General features: G+C 47.7%; 1 protein-coding gene and 1 long non-coding RNA gene across 5 annotated transcripts in view; one reads left to right on the forward strand and one right to left on the reverse strand.

Annotated features, from left to right (window-relative positions):
- The window catches only part of TRIP13 (thyroid hormone receptor interactor 13), a 244675-nt gene that overhangs the window by 219380 nt on the left and 5330 nt on the right, over positions 1 to 19965 (reverse strand). The window lies entirely within an intron of this gene.
- LOC141145867 (uncharacterized) lies at positions 9655 to 18107 on the forward strand. Its single transcript, XR_012244683.1, has 3 exons — positions 9655 to 10056; positions 14869 to 14963; positions 18021 to 18107. It is a non-coding gene; the product is annotated as an uncharacterized lncRNA (long non-coding RNA).

The raw sequence follows: 19965 nt of genomic DNA on the forward strand, positions 1-19965 counted from the left end.
TGCGCCCCCGTGTGTCTCTCCTCCTCTCGCTGCGCCCCCGTGTGTCTCTCCTCCTCTCGCTCTCTGCCCCGTCTCTCTCTCTCTCTCTCTCTCGCTCTCTGCCCCGTCACTCTCTCGCTCTCTGCCCCGTCTCTCTCTCGCTCTCGCTCTCTGCCCCGTCTCTCTCTCGCTCTCTGCCCCGTCACTCTCTCGCTCTCTGCCCCGTCACTCTCTCTCTCGCTCTCTGCCCCGTCTCTCTCTCTCTCTCTCTCTCGCTCTCTGCCCCGTCTCTCTCTCTCTCTCTCGCTCTCTGCCCCGTCTCACTCTCTCTGCCCCGTCTCACTCACTCTCTCTGCCCCGTCTCTCTCACTCTCTCTGCCCCGTCTCTCTCACTCTCTCTGCCCCGTCTCTCTCACTCTCTCTGCCCCGTCTCTCTCACTCTCTCTGCCCCGTCTCTCTCACTCTCTGCCCCGTCTCTCTCACTCTCTCTGCCCCGTCTCTCTCACTCTCTCTGCCCCGTCTCTCTCACTCTCTCTGCCCCGTCTCTCGCTCTCGCTCTGCCCCGTCTCTCGCTCTCGCTCTCCCCCTCAGCGCCCCCGTGTCTCTCTCCTCCTCTCGCTGCGCCCCCGTGTCTCTCTCCTCCTCTCGCTGCGCCCCCGTGTCTCTCTCCTCCTCTCGCTGCGCCCCCGTGTCTCTCTCCTCCTCTCGCTGCGCCCCCGTGTCTCTCTCCTCCTCTCGCTGCGCCCCCGTGTCTCTCTCCTCCTCTCGCTGTGCCCCCGTGTCTCTCTCCTCCTCTCGCTGCGCCCCCGTGTCCCCCCCCCTCTCGATCGTCTGGTGGGGATGTGTTCGCTCTGCAAAGACATTATCGGTTTACGAGTGTGCTCTCATGTTGCCCCTGTGTGCCTGATCAACACATTTGTGGCCCAATGAGTGTACGCCTGCCGATAATCTCTCGTCCACAAAGACAGTAGAATAATCCAGGTATACATTGTTCTGTGGAACAATGTATAATAGGGATTTCTATCAACGGAAATACGGGAGTCTTTTGGGTTCTGGTTGGAGACAGGGTTAATGTTTGAAAGCCATGTGGCTTCTAAAAACATACATGCACCCTGTCTCTGCTCAGACACACCCATAAGGCTCCTGTAGTCATTGTTCATTGGTTGTTGTATTTTCCTGTGTTGTTAAATCCTTATATGGTCATTCACATCCTGTGAGGTCATATCCTGTGTCCATTTCTTGTGAGGTCACAAGCTTTGTAAGAGGTGTTTGGCTGTTGGAGGCCGAACCCTCAAGCTTTGGGACTTGCTATTAATATGCTAATAAAGTGGCTCACTCAGACAGCTGAGACAGGCTGGTGGGCAGTGTGATGTTGGAAGTGGAAGCATGTGGTTGTGATTCTATTTGTAAGCATGAGGCACACACACCAGAGGATGAGCTACACCAGAGAGACATATGATCAAAAGGTGAGATGGTATTATATCATTAGACGAAATTGTTATTATGATTAGAAACAGGAGATTTGGCCGTGTGCTTTGCGTACAACCAAATTTCGCTAACACTCTGCGCCCCTGGGCGTCTCTCTCTGCGCCCCTGGGCGTCTCTCTCTCTCTGCGCCTGTGTGCGTCTCTCTGCGCCTGTGTGCGTCCCTCTCTCTCTCTCTGCGCCTGTGTGCGTCCCTCTCTCTCTCTCTGCGCCTGTGTGCGTCCCTCTCTCTCTCTCTCTGCGCCTGTGTGCGTCCCTCTCTCTCTCTCTCTGCGACTGTGTGCGTCCCTCTCTCTCTCTCTCTGCGACTGTGTGCGTCCCTCTCTCTCTCTCTGCGACTGTGTGCGTCCCTCTCTCTCTCTCTGCGACTGTGTGCGTCCCTCTCTCTCTCTCTGCGACTGTGTGCGTCCCTCTCTCTCTCTCTGCGACTGTGTGCGTCCCTCTCTCTCTCTCTGCGACTGTGTGCGTCCCTCTCTCTCTCTCTGCGACTGTGTGCGTCCCTCTCTCTCTCTCTGCGACTGTGTGCGTCCCTCTCTCTCTCTCTGCGACTGTGTGCGTCCCTCTCTCTCTCTCTGCGCCTGTGTGCGTCCCTCTCTCTCTCTCTGCGCCTGTGTGCGTCCCTCTCTCTCTCTCTGCGCCTGTGTGCGTCCCTCTCTCTGCGCCTGTGTGCGTCCCTCTCTCTCTCTGCGCCTGTGTGCGTCCCTCTCTCTCTCTCTGCGCCTGTGTGCGTCCCTCTCTCTCTCCCTGCGCCTGTGTGCGTCCCTCTCTCTCTCCCTGCGCCTGTGTGCGTCCCTCTCTCTCCCTGCGCCTGTGCGTCCCTCTCTCTCTCTCTGCGCCTGTGTGCGTCCCTCTCTCTCTCTGCGCCTGTGTGCGTCCCTCTCTCTCTGCGCCTGTGTGCGTCCCTCTCTCTCTCTGCGCCTGTGTGCGTCCCTCTCTCTCTCTCTGCGCCTGTGTGCGTCCCTCTCTCTCTCTCTGCGCCTGTGTGCGTCCCTCTCTCTCTCTCTGCGCCTGTGTGCGTCCCTCTCTCTCTCTGCGCCTGTGTGCGTCCCTCTCTCTCTGCGCCTGTGTGCGTCCCTCTCTCTCTCTGCGCCTGTGTGCGTCCCTCTCTCTCTCTGCGCCTGTGTGCGTCCCTCTCTCTCTCTCTGCGCCTGTGTGCGTCCCTCTCTCTCTCTCTGCGCCTGTGTGCGTCCCTCTCTCTCTCTCTGCGCCTGTGTGCGTCCCTCTCTCTCTCTCTGCGCCTGTGTGCGTCCCTCTCTCTCTCTCTGCGCCTGTGTGCGTCCCTCTCTCTCTCTCTGCGCCTGTGTGCGTCCCTCTCTCTCTCTCTGCGCCTGTGTGCGTCCCTCTCTCTCTCTCTGCGCCTGTGTGCGTCCCTCTCTCTCTCTCTGCGCCTGTGTGCGTCCCTCTCTCTCTCTCTGCGCCTGTGTGCGTCCCTCTCTCTCTCTCTGCGCCTGTGTGCGTCCCTCTCTCTCTCTCTGCGCCTGTGTGCGTCCCTCTCTCTCTCTCTGCGCCTGTGTGCGTCCCTCTCTCTCTCTCTGCGCCTGTGTGCGTCCCTCTCTCTCTCTCTGCGCCTGTGTGCGTCCCTCTCTCTCTCTGCGCCTGTGTGCGTCCCTCTCTCTCTCTGCCCGTGTGTGTCCCTCTCTCTCTCTGCCCCTGTGTGTGTCCCTCTCTCTCTCTGCGCCTGTGTGTGTCCCTCTCTCTGCGCCTGTGTGTGTCCCTCTCTCTGCGCCTGTGTGTGTCCCTCTCTCTGCGCCTGTGTGTGTCCCTCTCTCTGCGCCTGTGTGTGTCCCTCTCGCTCTCTCTGCGCCTGTGTGTGTCCCTCTCGCTCTCTCTGCGCCTGTGTGTGTCCCTCTCTCTCTGCGCGCCTGTGTGTGTCCCTCTCTCTCTCTGCGCCTGTGGGTGTCCCTCTCTCTCTCTGCGCCTGTGGGTGTCCCTCTCTCTCTGCGCCTGTGTGTGTCCCTCTCTCTCTCTGTGTCTCTCTCTCTCTGCGCCTGTGTGTGTCTCGGCGCCTGTGTGTGTCTCTCTCTCGGCGCCTGTGTGTGTCTCTCTCGGCGCCTGTGTGTGTCTCTCTCTCGGCGCCTGTGTGTGTCTCTCTCTCGGCGCCTGTGTGTGTCTCTCTCTCGGCGCCTGTGTGTGTCTCTCTCTCGGCGCCTGTGTGTGTCTCTCTCTCGGCGCCTGTGTGTGTCTCTCTCTCGGCGCCTGTGTGTGTCTCTCTCTCGGCGCCTGTGTGTGTCTCTCTCTCGGCGCCTGTGTGTGTCTCTCTCTCGGCGCCTGTGTGTGTCTCTCTCTCGGCGCCTGTGTGTGTCTCTCTCTCGGCGCCTGTGTGTGTCTCTCTCTCGGCGCCTGTGTGTGTCTCTCTCTCGGCGCCTGTGTGTGTCTCTCTCTCGGCGCCTGTGTGTGTCTCTCTCTCGGCGCCTGTGTGTGTCTCTCTCTCGGCGCCTGTGTGTGTCCCTCTCTCGGCGCCTGTGTGTGTCCCTCTCTCGGCGCCTGTGTGTGTCCCTCTCTCGGCGCCTGTGTGTGTCCCTCTCTCGCTCTCTGCGCCTGTGTGTGTCCCTCTCTCGCTCTCTGCGCCTGTGTGTGTCCCTCTCTCGCACTCTGCGCCTGTGTGTGTCCCTCTCTCGCTCTCTGCGCCTGTGTGTGTCCCTCTCTCGCTCTCTGCGCCTGTGTGTGTCCCTCTCTCGCTCTCTGCGCCTGTGTGTGTCCCTCTCTCGCTCTCTGCGCCTGTGTGTGTCCCTCTCTCGCTCTCTGCGCCTGTGTGTGTCCCTCTCTCGCTCTCTGCGCCTGTGTGTGTCCCTCTCTCGCTCTCTGCGCCTGTGTGTGTCCCTCTCTCGCTCTCTGCGCCTGTGTGTGTCCCTCTCTCGCTCTCTGCGCCTGTGTGCGTCCCTCTCTCGCTCTCTGCGCCTGTGTGCGTCCCTCTCTCGCTCTCTGCGCCTGTGTGCGTCCCTCTCTCGCTCTCTGCGCCTGTGTGCGTCCCTCTCTCGCTCTCTGCGCCTGTGTGCGTCCCTCTCTCGCTCTCTGCGCCTGTGTGCGTCCCTCTCTCGCTCTCTGCGCCTGTGTGCGTCCCTCTCTCGCTCTCTGCGCCTGTGTGCGTCCCTCTCTCGCTCTCTGCGCCTGTGTGCGTCCCTCTCTCGCTCTCTGCGCCTGTGTGTCCCTCCCTCTCTCTCTGCGCCTGTGTGTGTCCCTCTCTCTCTCTGTGCCTGTGTGTGTCCCTCTCTCTCTGCGCCTGTGTGTGTCCCTCTCTCTCTGCGCCTGTGTGTGTCCCTCTCTCTCTCTGTGCCTGTGTGTGTCCCTCTCTCTCTGCGCCTGTGTGTGTCTCTGCCTGTCTCTCTCTTTCTCTGCATATCTCTCTCTCTCTCTGCCTCCCCCCCAGGCAACAGCATGTGGTGAAAATTATGTTTCTCCATTACTTACATGTTCCTCTTTAGGAACGCTTATAAAACGAAAACGTGCCTAAACTCAGGTTACAGTTTTTGGGCTTCATGTACACCGGACGTTTTTACAACCTCTCCTGAATGATTTAACTTGACATAGTAACCCACGTTTAAAATCTTCGTTTTGCCGCGTTCACCTGCCACGTTTAGTGGCGTTTTGCCATGTTTGCTTTTAGAAGCACTGCAGAAAAAAAAAAAATAGCCAAAAATGAAAAACACCTGTTAACGAAACACGGCTAAAGGCGCGTTACCGTGTTTAGCCATGTTCAGAAGCGTTTGGCGCTTGAAATGCCTCTAAACTCAGCTTCTGAACCCATTTTTTGCGTTCCAAAAAAAAAAAAAAAAGCCTCTAAACTCAACTGCCTAGAAACGACCCGGTGTACATGTACTGATAAAGATAACAGAGGAGAGTTCAGGAGCAATTGAAAAAAATGCCCAACTGCTCCTAAACGTTTGTTTAGCAGCAGCAGCGTACATGAGGCCTACATGAGTTTACAAGCAGTTACAAGCATTTGGCATTTCAAATGCCTCTGAACGTCCGTCCTGAACCCATTTTTTTCGTTCCAAAAAATGCTCCTAAACTTCTGTGTACAAGTACTGAGAAGTTAACAGAGGAGAGGTCAGGGGCAGCTGAAAAAAAATGCCCAACTGCTCTTAACTCCTTCAGATTCATACTATAGCTGAATGACGGCTACAGCGCGGATCTGCTTTGCAGGAGTACGCCTACTGACGGCCTCCCCTTTGCAGGCTCGCCGCGCGCCCCCGCGCTGTGATCACCCGAGTCAATGAGACTCGGGTGATCACAGATCCGAGTAAGGGGCTGATCCCGGCCCCTTACCACGTGATCAGCTGTCAGCCAATGAAGTGATGTAAACAGAGGATCGGTAATCGTTTTTTTTCTTCTCACGCTGACAGCGCGAGGAGAGAAAAAGCTGATCACTGGCTTCTGTTTGCAGGGACAACGGTCCCAAAGAGGAACGGCATATTATGTGCCCACCAGTACCGCCTGCCAGTGCCAAAAATCGGTGCCCACGTTACTTAAGTGCCAGCAATCAGTGCCATCTATCAGTGTCCACAAGTGCCACCTATCAATGCCCACAAGTGGTGCCAATCAGTGCTGCCTATCAGTGTCACCTACCAGTGCCCATCACTGCCACCCATCAGTGCCACCTATCAATGCCACCTATCAATGCCCATCAGTCCCACCTTATCGGTGCCCATCAGTGCAGCCTCATCAGCGTACATCAATGAAGGAGAAAAACTACCCGTTTGCAAAATTTATTAACAAAATATAAAACGGTTTTGTATTTATTTTTTTTTTTTAAATTCGGTCTTTAATTTTTTTAGCAAAAAATAAAAAACCCAGAGGCGATCAAATACCACCAAAACAAAGCTCTATTTGTGGGGAAAAAATGATAAAAATATAATTTGGGTAAAGTTTGTACTTCAAGGGGAGAACCCTAACCATAACCCCCGAACCCTAATGGGAAACCCTAATCCTTACCCTAACAGGAAACCCTAACCATAACCCCTTAACCCTAATGGGAAACCCTAACCCCTAACTTAACCCTAATGTGAATCCATAACCCTTACCATAGCGCTAAACTTGTTCTTGTAACTTGTTCTTAAAGGGGAAAAACCTAATCATTGTCTAAGCTACCTAGAATTTAACATGAGGGAAAAATGCAATTAAAAAAGCCAGATATTAAAATTACATGCAACTATGTTTGATCAAGTTGGGGGTGAAGCTCAATGGTGGGGTCATCTGGTTGAAATCTAACAACATATAGGTCAAATTCCAATTATACTTTGGCCAACAGCAATGCTAGTGGTGTATTGGATTGGATCATGGGCTCATTGGGCGTATATAAATGGTCTATGAAGCATAGCAAGCAAATACAAGTTTTTTAATTTTTTTTTTTGTGGTTTTTCATCATTTGCTATAATTTTTAAGTTTTCTAATGTAAAAAAAAAATAGGGCACCTTTAAAAAACGTTTTGAAACGAAAACGCGGCTAAACGCCGGTACTGTGTTTGGCGTCTGAAACTTCAGCGTCTGAACTCATTTTTTTGCCTTCAAAGAAAAGCCTATAAACGCAACTGCCTAAAAACGACCTGAAATGAACCTGTGTACATGTACACATAAGATAACATTGGATGAGTTCAGGGGCAGCTGAAAAAAGCAGCCAACTGCCTCTGAGGGTCCGTTTACCAGCAGCACTGTACATGAGGCCTAGGCTTCATGTACACGGGACGTTGTTTAACCTCTCCTGAAGAATTTAACTTGACAGCTAGAAACCGGCGTCTAATGCCTCATGCACACGAGATGCTGTTAAAACGCGCGATCAGAGGCAGTTGGACACCTTTTTCAACTGTCCCTGAACTCATTCAATGTTATCCTATGTGTCCATGTACACAGTCTCGTTTTTTGGTGTTTTTAGGCAGTTGTGTTTAACCTCCTTTTTCCAGAAGCAAAAAAATGGGTTCAGATGCAAATGTTTTCCACGTTGCAAATTTGCGTTTATAAGTGTTTTTAAAGGAACCCTATTTTTTGGACCAGAAAACACAGAAATATGATGGTAAACTGCAGCAGAGAATGACATTTTTGTGACCCGACTTTGGGGCCCCATATCTCGGGGCCACTTGGTGCTAGGAACCCCAGGATATGTTATAGTGTTAGTTCCACTGTATTAGCACACAAGATTTGGGGTTCCTAGCTCCAAATGGCCCTGAGATACGGGGCCCCAAAGTTGGGTCGCAAAATGTCATTCTCTGCTCTGCAGATGCTTCTAGACGCAAACGCAGTAAAACGCGGCTAAATGCGGCATGCAAATGCTGCAAAACGGGCGTTTCTAAACGCCGGTTTCAGCTTTTAAGAACATGTGTTCAGCAGAGTTTGCACCGGCATCTCGTGTGCATGAAGCCTAAAAATGTCTGTTTAGCCGAGTTTGCATCTAGAAGCATTTGTAAAAAAAAAAAAAAAAAATACATATTTTTTTTTTGTTAAAATTAAAAACGACTGTAAACAAAAGGCTGCTAAACGCGAGTTACCACGTTTACAAGCATTTGGCGTTTCAAATGCCTCTAAACATCCATCTGAACCCATTTTTTTGCGTTCCAAAAAAGGCTTCTAAACTCAACTGCCTAGAAACGACTATAAACAACCCTGTGTACATGTACTGATAAGATAACAGAGGAGAGTTCAGGGGCAGCTGAAAAAACTGCCCAACTGCTCCTAAACGTCAATTTACCAGCAGCAGTGTACATGAGGCCTTACAATTCAACACCGACACAAATTTGTGGCAAGTTATCCTTGCTATCTGGGTGTAAGCTAATCTTTTTTTCTTGCTTAAGCAATTGTGACGGGTTCTCTAAATATATGCAAATAATTTATGTTCATACCAATACTTAAAGCGGGAGTCCAGTGACCAATTTTTTTTTTTTTTTTTTTTTTTAGGTCATTGAGACACTGTGCTAACCCCAAAATAATACACAGTTTTGGTGTAATATTTTTGCCTCTGTCTGTTTTCGTACTGAAGAATAACTTAAAAAATGTGATGCCGGCTGTTTCCATCTTGCTTGTGGGCATGTGATGCCCACAAGCATTGATTTCCTGGATGCTGTGAATGCTGTTCATTCACAGCTTGTTCACAAGCATGATCATTGTTTCCCACACTGAATCTTGGGAAGCCTGACACTAAGCTCCCAGCGCCGGGGAAAGGCAATAAACAGGCCCACTCCCATGGGAGGAGAGACAGGAAGTGCCACAATAAAGTACAATATAAAGGTAATTACAGCGATAAAAAAAAATTCAGTGCGGCATTTGAACATCAATGCAATTAACTGAAGGGGGTAAGAATAAGTTAAAAATTTGAGTGGAACCCCGCTATAACACTACTTTTCAACCACATGAAAGTTCCAGCTGTAGTTGATGTTCCCCTTGATGCATAGAATTTTTTTCACTACAACTTTTTCTTTATACCAGCAGTGGCCCCCTTCCCAAGAAAGGTTAATTGCCTGTTAGGTCTTGCTGCATTACTTACCTGAGGGTTGCTGCATTACTTACCTGACTTTCCACTCCAGTGGGCCCCTCAATTCCTGGGACTGATCCACCACAGCCTGCCATATAAGCTGCTTCCAGCCGCAGTTACACTGAAGTTTCCACCATGTACAATACATTCTTACCCACTTGCTCACTGGGCACTTATAGCCCCTTCATGCCCAGGCCAATTTTCAGCTCTCTCACACTTTGAATGACATTTGCGTGGTCATGCAACACTATAGCCATATAAAAAAATTTTGCATTTTTTTTCCACACAAATAGAGTTTTTTTTGGTGGTATTTACTTACCGCTGTTTTTTTTATTTTTTGCTAGACAAGCAAAAAAAAAAAAAAAAAAAAAAAAAAAAGGGAGATCAAGAGATCAAAAATTCTCAAAATAACCCAAAATGTTTTTCATATTTAGTTATAAAATTTCTCCTTCACTGATGAGGTGGCACTGATAAGTGACACTGATGGGCAATGATAGGTGGCACTGATGGGCACCAAATAGCAGCACTGGTTGGCACTAAGGAGACCGATTACCCTCTAACAAAGGGGTGTCAAACTCAAATTCATCGGACACATTAGAAATATGTCCTCAAGGGGCCGGTTGTATATCTAAGACTATGTATCTACTCTTTATCATATCATATTTAAATCGCCTCAGCCTCTGATTTTTATTTTAGGTAATAATTAGCTCAGAGCTGAGGGGTGTGATGTGTACAGAGGGCAGGGTTCAGGAGCTGCGCTGTGGACAAAGTCCTGTAAGCTGCAATGTGAGGCATCCATGGATTGGACTTGTTTTTCTAGCACATCCCACAGATGCTCGATTGAATTGAGATCTGGAGAATTAGGAGGCAAGGTAACGCCTTGCATTCTTTACTGCGTTCCTCAAACCATTCTTGCAGTTTGGCAGGGTGCAATATCCTTCTGCCTTCAGGGTATACCGTTACAATGAAGGGGTGTACTTGGTCAGCAACAATGTTTATGTAGGTGGTACGTGTCAATGTAACATGCACATGAATGGCAGTACCAAGGATTTCCAGCAGAACATTGCCCAAAGCTTCTACCTCCACTAGCATGCCTTCTTCCCATACTTGATCCTGGTGCCATATCTTCCCCAGGTAAGTGACGCATACACCTTGGCATCCACATGATGTAAAAGAAAACTTGATTCATCAGACCAGGCCCCCTTATTCCATTGCTCCAATTCAGAAATGCATTTTCCCACTGTAGGCCCTTTTGGCTCAGGTCAGCATGGGTGCTGTCTGTGGACATGTAGCCCTATACACAACAAACTGGTTTCAACACATCAACATCAGGGACAAGATGTTTACTTGCTGCTTAATATATCCTGACTCTCAGATGTCATTGTAACAAGTTAATTAGTGTTATTCACGTTAAAGCGGAGTTCCACACAAAAATGGAACTTCCGCTTTTCGGAACCCTCCCCCCCCTCCGGTGTCACATTTGGCACCTTTCAGGGGGGAGGGGGTGCAGATACCTGTCTAAGACAGGTATTTGCACCCACTTCCGGCATAGACTCCCATGGGAGTCTACGCCTCTTCCCGTCCCCACCGCTCTGTCTCCTGGGAACACACAGCTCCCAGGAGAGAGCGGGGACCACTTGGGACGCGCAGCGCGACTCGCGCATGCGCAGTAGGGAACCGGGAAGTGAAGCCGCAATGCTTCACTTCCTGATTCCCTCACCTAGGATGGCGGCGGCAGCTGTCGAGAACCGAGCGGGTTATCGGCGTCCCCTGCCGACATCGCTGGACCCTGGGACAGGTAAGTGGCCATGTATTAAAAGTCAGCAGCTGCAGTATTTGTAGCTGCTGGCTTTTAATTTTTTTTTTTTTTTTTGGCGGTGTGGGTGAACCCCCGCTTTAAGCGGTATTTAACCCAGAACCAAAAATGTCATAAATTGCAGCTCACCAATTATGAGATATGGTGACTGCATTTGTTTTCTTTTTTCCTCTCTGTTTCCACCTGGTAATCTGGCCAGTAATACACCTCCTGTACTAGAGTGCCCCCACTTTGGATGAAGGAGCACAGGGGGCACCTTTGGGGTGTTAGATGCAATAACAGGTTTAAATACACTAACAAATTGAAGCCAAAATTCCAGCTAATGCTTTATAAGCAGTTACAGTAGTTTTTCCTTTTGGAATAAAGGTTTTACACAAATAAATAAATGCTGATGATTGTAAGCACCCCTGCTAATGGTAAATGGTTTGTCGCATTCCTGTAAACTTGTACATTTGGAGGGGAGCTTACGCTTTTGAAAAACAGACTTACTGGCCGGATCACCATATGAAAATAAAGGAAAGAAAGCCTAAAAAAGAAAATGAATGCAGCCATCACATATCTAAGAATTGGCAAGCTGCAATATAATAAATGTTGGCTTTTGGGTTTAATACTGTTTTAACCAGATGCCGACCGCCTAACGCAGATATACTGCGGCAGAATGGCACGGGCAGGCAAAATCACGTACCTGGTACGTGATCTGCCTCCCACAGGCTGGGGGCGCATGGCGCCCCCCCGGTGCCCGAGGCGGTCGGCATCAGTGGGGAAGCTATGCAGGCTGAGGGGGAGGCCACTCATTCGTGGCCACCCCCTCACGATCGCTCCCCACGAATGAAATTCTTCCTCTGCTGCTGTAATGTAAACAGCGGCAGAGGAAGTGATGTCATCTCTCCTCGAGCCAGTCTTTTCGTTCCGGCGCTGAGGAGAGAAGACATCAATGTGAGTTGCACCAACACTACACTTTCAGTAGAACACACTAGGCACACTTTTTTCCCCCCATCACCCCGCGATCACCCCCCTGTAACCCCTGTCACAGTGACACCAATAGCAGTTTTTTTTTTTTTTTTTGCATTGGTGTCAGTTTGTAACAGTTATAAGTGATAGGGCAGTTAGGGTTAGCCCCCTTTAGGTCTAGGGTACCCCCTAACCCCCCCTAAAGGTTATCCCCTTGATCACCCCCCGTCACCAGTGTCACTAAGCGATCCTTTTTCTGATCGCTGTATTAGTGACACAGGTGACTCTAGTTAGGGAGGTAAGTATATAGGTTCACCGTCAGCGTTTTATAGTGACAGGGACCCCCATATACTACCTACTAAAGGTTTTAACCCCCTGATTGCCCGATAGTTAACCCCTTCACGAGTGATCACCGTATAACTGTTACGGGTGACGCTGGTTAGTTTGTTTATTATAGTTTTAGGGCACCCGTCGTTTATTACCTAATAAATGTTTAACCCCCTAATTGCCCGGCGGTGATATAAGTTACGTTTTTAGGGTCAGATAAGGTCTGTGTCGCCCCAGCCAGCGTCAGGTTAGCGCCAGTACCGCTAACACCCACGCACGCAGCATACACCTCCCTTAGTGCTATAGTATCTGAACGGATCGATATCTGATCCGATCAGATCTATACTAGCGCCCCCGGCAGTTTAGGGTTCCCAAAAACAGTGTTAGCGGGATCAGCCCAGATACCTGCTAGCACATGAGTTTTGCCCCTCGGCCCAGCCCTGCCCAGCCCACCAAAGTGCAGTATCGATCGATCACTGACACTTACAAAACACTAAGCACACATAACTGCAGCGTACGCAGAGTCAGGCCTGATCCCTGCGATCGCTAACGTTTTTTTGGTAGCGTTTTGATAGAGTCGCTGACAGGAGCTTTTTTGCCTGTGAGTCTCACTAGTGTACCCCTAAATTTAGAGCCCAAAATGGCAAATCGAAGGTACACCAGTGAAGAGGCCTACACGTTTCTGAGCATGACAGATAGTGAAGAGGAAGTCGCTCATCTGTCAGATTCAGGCTCAGAATACGATCCTGTAGATGACAGCGGCTCCATGACAGATAGCTCTGACGATGGAGTTGTGGTCCCTGCCAAAGTCAGGCGTACCAGACCCCAATCTTCTTCTTCTGTCCTTGAAGTGCAAGAACCGCAGGTCCCTCGTATGGAGCAGAGAAGTACTAGCGCCACTATTCCTTCTAGTGAACTGGCAAGCACCAGCGACCGGGTACACCCTGGTCGTACATCCAGCACTACAGTATCACATGGTGACGTGGCGAGTCCCATAAGTGCAGTTCAAGCTGGCGAGGTGGCAAGCACAAGTAGTGTCCCGCTGCCACCAAGAAGACGAACACAGGCCCATCGTGCCCATAGTGACCTTCCTGCTGCATTAGCCAATCCGAATTGGGAACCCACTACTTCTGCAGCACCCGTACTTCCCCCATTCACTGGCCAACCCGGAATTCAGGTGGAAACCTGAAAATTTTTATTCACTGTTTTTCACCGAAGGTCTCTATAGTCTATCGTGGACCAAAGCAATTTATACGCTGGTCAACACATCGCCACTATTCCCCAGTCCTCCCTTGCCAGAGATTGGAGACCAATTACAGTCTCTGAATTTAAGCTCTTTCTGGGCCCTTCCCTCAACATGGGCATAACTAAAAAGAGTGAGTTGCGGTCATATTGGTCCACTGACCCAATTCACCATATGCCCTTGTTCTCTGCCTCCATGACCAGGGCACGATATGAGCAGATTTTGCAGTTCATGCACTTCAACAACAATGAACTCTGTCGTCCTCGTGGAGACCCTGAATATGATCAGCTCTACAAAATTCGGCCCCTCGTAAACCACTTCAACCAACGTTTTGCAGACTTGTTTACTCCCCATCAAGTTGTCTGCGTCGATGAGTCCCTGATTAAATTTTCTGTCCGCTTGTCATTCAAACAGTACCTTCCCAGCAAGCGTGCCAGATCAAGATGTATAAGCTCTGTGACAGGGCCACAGGCTATACATGTAGTTTTATGATTTACGAGGGCAAAGATAGTCACGTAGAGCCGACAAACTGCCCTGACTACATAGGAAGTGCTGGCAAGATAGTGTGGGACTTGGTGTCACCCTTATTCGGAAAGGGGTACCACTTGTACGTGGACAATTATTACACAAGCGTGCCGCTTTTTAGTCACCTTTTTTATCATCAGATTGGAGCATGTGGCACCGTGCGACCTAATCGCCGGGAATTTCCCCAGCGGCTTGTAGATTCCCATCTTAGGCTGGGGGAGAGAGCCTGCTTGCAGTGTAATAATTTGCTCGCTACGAAGTGGAGGGACAATAAGAATGTTTTCGTTCTTACCTCCCTTCATGCAGACATGACGGTCCAAATTACTACGGCGACTGGTGTTGTGAGGAAACCCCTCTGTGTCCACGAATATAACCAAAATATGGGAGGGGTGGACCTCAACGACCAGTTGTTGGCGCCGTACCTAGTTGCCCGTAAGGCCAGACGCTGGTACAAAAAAGCGTCTGTTTATTTATTTCAATTGTCTTTGCTGAACGCTTATGTGCTATACAGAGCTTCAGGACGGACTGGATGCTTCCTTAAATTCCAGGAAGAGATCGTCAGAGCCCTTCTGTTTCCAGACGGTGCTCCACCTCACCTTTCCCAACCAGATGCAGTAAGCCGGCTGCATGAGAGGCATTTTCTTTATGTCCTCCCGAGTACCCCTACCCAACGAGCCCCCCAAAAAAGATGTCGTGTCTGCAGCAAGCGCGGATTTAGGTGTGACACCCAGTATTATTGTCCCTTCTGTCCTGTCAATCCTGGTCTTTGCATTGGTGAATGTTTTGAACGCTACCATACACTAGTTGAGCATTAGCGTAGGGTACATCACTGCACAGACTAGGACACACTTTCACAGGGTCTCCCAAGATGCCATCGCATTTTGAAAGACCCAAACCTGGTACCAGTTACAAAAGTTAAAGTTACAAAAAAAGCGTAACAAAAAAAATATAAAATACAAAAATAGTTGTCGTTTTATTGTTTTCTCTCTCTCTATCGTTCTGCTCTTTTTTACTGTATTCTATTCTGCAATGTTTTATTGTTGTTATGTTTTTATCATGTTTGGTAATCATTTTTTGTTTTCAGGTACGCTATTCAGCTGCAGAGCGGATTAATTCATCTTGACAGCAACAGCGTTTGCTCCCACGATACATAAAGCCGTGACTCCATCGCTGTCGGAGGTGATTTCACCACCACAGTTACATACTTCAGCATATATGCCGAAGCGTGGGGGCAGCAGTTGGTGGAGGAGCGATTTGCTCCTGCCTTTTGCGGGAGGATGCCCCATGCTTCGGCACATATATATTTTAGGCACAGGTTGCGTTTAAATGTTTTATTTTTTACTATTTTTTTTTGTATTTGCTTTGCAGGTATGGTAAGTCTTAATGTTATACTGTAATGTTACTTTGTTTTATTGTTAACCATCATTTGCTTAGCAGGTACGCCATTCAGTTGCAGCGCGGATTTATTTATCTTGACAGCAACAGCGTTTGCTCCCACGATACATAAAGCCGTGACTCCAGCGCTGTCGGAGGGGATTTCACCACCACAGTTACATACTTCAGCATATATGCCGAAGCGTGGGGGCAGCAGTAGGTGGAGGAGCGATTTGCTCCTACCTTTTGCGGGAGGATGCCCCCATGCTTCGGCATATATAAACGGTGCATGCATGCCCATCATTAGAAGTGGGTGGATGAAGGGAGGTATTCTAATGGTGGGCATATCCAACGATCAATATCTTTTTTTCGTTCAGCCCACAGGCTAATTAGTACCTGTCACTACCTATTGCTATAATAGGGGATATTTACATTCCCTGAGATAACAATAAAAATGATTTTAAAAAATAAATAAATAAATGGAACAGTTTAAAAATAAGATAAAAAAAAAAAAAAAAAAAATAATAAAGAAAAAAAAAAAAAAAAAAAAAAAAGAAAAAAAAAAAAAAGCACCCCTGTCCCCCCCTGCTCTCACGCAAAGGCGAACGCAAGCGTCGGTCTGGCGTCAAATGTAAACAGCAATTGCACCATGCATGTGAGGTATCACCGCGAAGGTCAGATCGAGGGCAGTAATTTTAGCAGTAGACCTCCTCTGTAAATCTAAAGTGGTGACCTGTAAAGGCTTTTAAAAATTTATTTCATTTGTCGCCACTGCACGTTTGTGCGCAATTTTAAAGCATGTCATGTTTGGTATCCATGTACTCGGCCTAAGATCATCTTTTTTATTTCATCAAACATTTGGGAAATAGTGTGTTTTAGTGCATTAACATTTTAAAAAGTGTGTTTTTTTCCCAAAAAAATGCGTTTGAAAAATCGCTGCACAAATACTGTGTGAAAAAAAAAATGAAACACCCACCATTTTAAACTGTAGGGCATTTGCTTTAAAAAAAATAATGTTTGGGGGTTCAAAGTAATTTTCTTGCAAAAAAAAAAAAAAAATTATTTTTTCATGTAAACAAAAAGTGTCAGAAAGGGCTTTGTCTTCAAGAGGTTAGAAGAGTGGGTGATGTGTGACATAAGCTTCTAAATGTTGTGCATAAAATGCCAGGACAGTTCAAACCCCCCCAAATGACCCTATTTTGGAAAGTAGACACCCCAAGCTATTTGCTGAGAGGCATGTCGAGTCCACGGTATATTTTATATTGTGACACAAGTTGCTGGAAAAAGACAAATTTTTTTTTTTTTGCACAAAGTTGTCACTAAATGATATATTGCTCAAACATGCCATGAGAATATGTGAAATTACACCCCAAAATACATTCTGATGCTTCTCCTGAGTAAGGGGATACCACATGTGTGAGACTTTTTGGGAGCCTAGCCGCGTACGGGACCCCGAAAACCAAGCACTGCCTTCAGGCTTTCTAAGGGCGTAGATTTTTGATTTCACTCTTCACTGCCTATCACAGTTTCGGAGGCCATGGAATGCCCAGGTGGCACAAAACCCCCCAAAATTACCCTATTTTGGAAAGTAGACATCCCAAGCTATTTGCTGAGAGGTATAGTGAGTATTTTGCAGACCTCACTTTTTTTCCCAAAGTTTTGAAAATTGAAAAAAAAAATTTTTTTCTTGTCTTTCTTCATTTTCAAAAACAAATGAGAGCTGCATAATACTCACCATGCCTCTCAGCAAATAGCTTGGGGTGTCCACTTTCCAAAATGGGGTCATTTGGGGGGGGGGGGGGTTGTGCTATCTTGGCATTTTATGGCCTTCAAAACTGTGATAGGTAGTGAGGAGTGAATCAAAAATTTACGCCCTTAGAAATCCTGAAGGCGGTGATTGGTTTTCGGGGCCCCGTATGAAGCTAGGCTCCCAAAAAGTCCCACGCATGTGGTATCCCCATACTCAGGAGAAGCAGCAGAATGTATTTTGGGGTGTAATCCCACATATGCCCATGGCATGTTTGAGCAATATATCATTTAGTGACAACTTTATGCAAAAAAAAAAAAAAAAAAAAAAAAAAGTTTGTCATATTCCTGCAACTTGTGGCAAAATATAAAATATTCCATGGACTCAACAAGCCTCTCAGCAAATAACTTGGGGTGTCTACTTTCCAAAATGGGGTCATTTGGGGGGGTTTGTGCCATCTTGGCATTTTATGGCCTTCAAAACTGTGATAGGTAGTGAGGAGTGAAATAAAAAATGTACGCCCTTAGGAATCCTGAAGGCGATGCTTGGTTTTCGGGGCCCCGTACGCGGCTAGGCTCCCAAAAAGTCCCACACATGTGGTATCCCCATACTCAGGAGAAGCAGCTAAATGTATTTTGGGGTGCAATTCCACATATGCCCATGGCCTGTGTGAGCAATATATCATTTAGTGACGACTCTTTGTAAATTTTTTTTTTTTTTTTTTGTCATTATTCAATCACTTGGGACAAAAAAAATGAATATTCGATGGGCTCAGCAAGCCTCTCAGCAATTTCTTTGGGGTGTCTACTTTCCAAAATGGGGTCATTTGGGGGGGGGGGGTTTGTACTGCCCTGCCATTTTAGCACCTCAAGAAACGAGATAGGCAGTCATAAACTAAAAGCTGTGTAAATTCCAGAAAATGTACCCTAGTTTGTAGACGCTATAACTTTTGCGCAAACCAATAAATATATGCTTATTGACATTTTTTTTACCAAAGACATGTGGCTGAATACATTTTGGCCTAAATGTATGACTAAAATTGAGTTTATTGGATTTTTTTATAACAAAAAGTAGAAAATATCATTTTTTTTCAAAATGTCTTTTTTCGTTTATAGCACAAAAAATAAAAACGGCAGAGGTGATCAAATACCATCAAAAGAAAGCTCTATTTGTGGGAAGAAAAGGACGCAAATTTCATTTGGGTACAGTATTGCATGACCGCGCAATTAGCAGTTAAAGCGACGCAGTGCCAAATTGTAAAAAGTGCTCTGGTCAGGAAGGGGACAAATCCTTCCGGGGCTGAAGTGGTTAAAGTGTTACTAAACCCAAAACAGTAAAATAGTTACATAGGAGGTGAGGTTGAAAAAAAGACACAAGTCCATCAAGTCTGTATATGCAGTAAAGCATGATTGTTATACTCACTGTGGAACCTAAAGGGTTAATCCTCTGCATTAAGTAAAAAGGCTGTTTGATCCTGTCTTCTCTGATCCTTCCCTGTTTCTACTGTCCCCAATCCATCTCCAGATAGAACAAAGCCTTGGAGGCACTCTGCACATGCTCACTTTGGAGTGCATTGCGAGAGAGTTTTTTTTTTCTGGGAGAGTGCATGTAATCCTCACAGGACCAATCAGCACTGTCCAGATAGAGGGTCGGGGATCCTGCAGCCTCACAGGACAATCAGGGGAGAATGAAAACTCCTCCTACACGCTTTAACTAGACACTGATAGAAGTCACAAGACTGCTATATACGGCTGATGAGAAAAATCAAGTTAGACTTACCGGTAACTTGTTTTCCAGGAGTCTTTCAGGACAGCACCTTGAGAGCGTGGCTCCACCCACTTGACAGGAAACACACCTCCACCAAACTTTAAAAGGAGGCTCCTTCCCACTTATCATCAGTAGTAGTAGTAGTAGAGAACCTCCAGCCCAAGCTGGAACACATAATCAGAATATGGTTAGTCACAGCATAGTAATTTAATACAATAAGGACGGTTTGCTGCTGTCCTGAAAGACTCCTGGAAAACAAGTTACCGGTAAGTCTAACTTGATTTTTCCCTTAACGTCTTTCAGGACAGCACCTTGAGAGGATAATAGAGACTTACCCACTTAGGGAGGGACCACAGCCTGCAAGACCTTTCTGCCAAAAGCTTGTTCACTTGCTGACAGAAGATCCGTCCTGTAATGACGGACAAACGTAAGGTAACTTGACCACGTAGCCGCCCTACAAATCTGATCTGGGGTGGCACCAGCCATTTCTGCCCATGTAGTGGCCTGAGCCCTAGTAGAATGTGCTTTAATTCCCAGCGGGGGAGATAGCCCCGATTGAGAGTAGGCTGCTAGAATAGCTGATTTAAGCCATCTAGCTATAGCCCCCTTAGAAGCTTGCTGGCCCTTCTTTTTACCAGAAAAAAGAATAAATAGAGAGTCCGAGGATCGAAAGTTACTTGTTACCTCCAGATAATGTAATAAAGTCCTTCTTCCATCCAAATTATGGAATTTGCCTTCTTTTTCCCCCCGAAGGGTTAGAGCAAAAGGTTGGCAGGATGATCTCCTGCGACCTATTGTGTGCTGACACCACCTTTGGCAAAAAACCCGGATCGGTTTTAAGTATAATCCGATCTGTGTAGATAGTTAAAAAGGGTCTCTTAACAGATAGGGCGTGCAGCTCACCAATTCTCCTTGCTGACGTTATTGCCACTAAGAACAAAGTCTTAAGAGTAAGATTCCTTAGAGAGATTTCTTGTAGTGGTTCAAAAGGTTCCTTTGTGAGGGCTTGCAGGACCACTGACAGATCCCAATTGGGAAAGTGCTTAGCCGGAGCTGGTCTAGATCTGGTAAGCGCCTTGAAAAATCTTATAACCAAGGGCTCAGAAGATATTGGTCTTTCTAGAAATACTCCCAAAGCAGCTACCTGCACTTTAAGGGTGCTGACTGACAATCCCTTGTCTGCCCCCTCTTGAAGAAATTCCAAAATTGACACTAAATTTCTTACTTTTCTCTTAGTCGAACGACAAAAAGAGTTGAAGACCTTCCAATATTTAGCATAGATTTTTCTGGTCA

Source organism: Aquarana catesbeiana, linkage group LG05 (genome assembly GCF_042186555.1).
Source record: "Aquarana catesbeiana isolate 2022-GZ linkage group LG05, ASM4218655v1, whole genome shotgun sequence".
Lineage (NCBI taxonomy): Eukaryota > Metazoa > Chordata > Amphibia > Anura > Ranidae > Aquarana > Aquarana catesbeiana.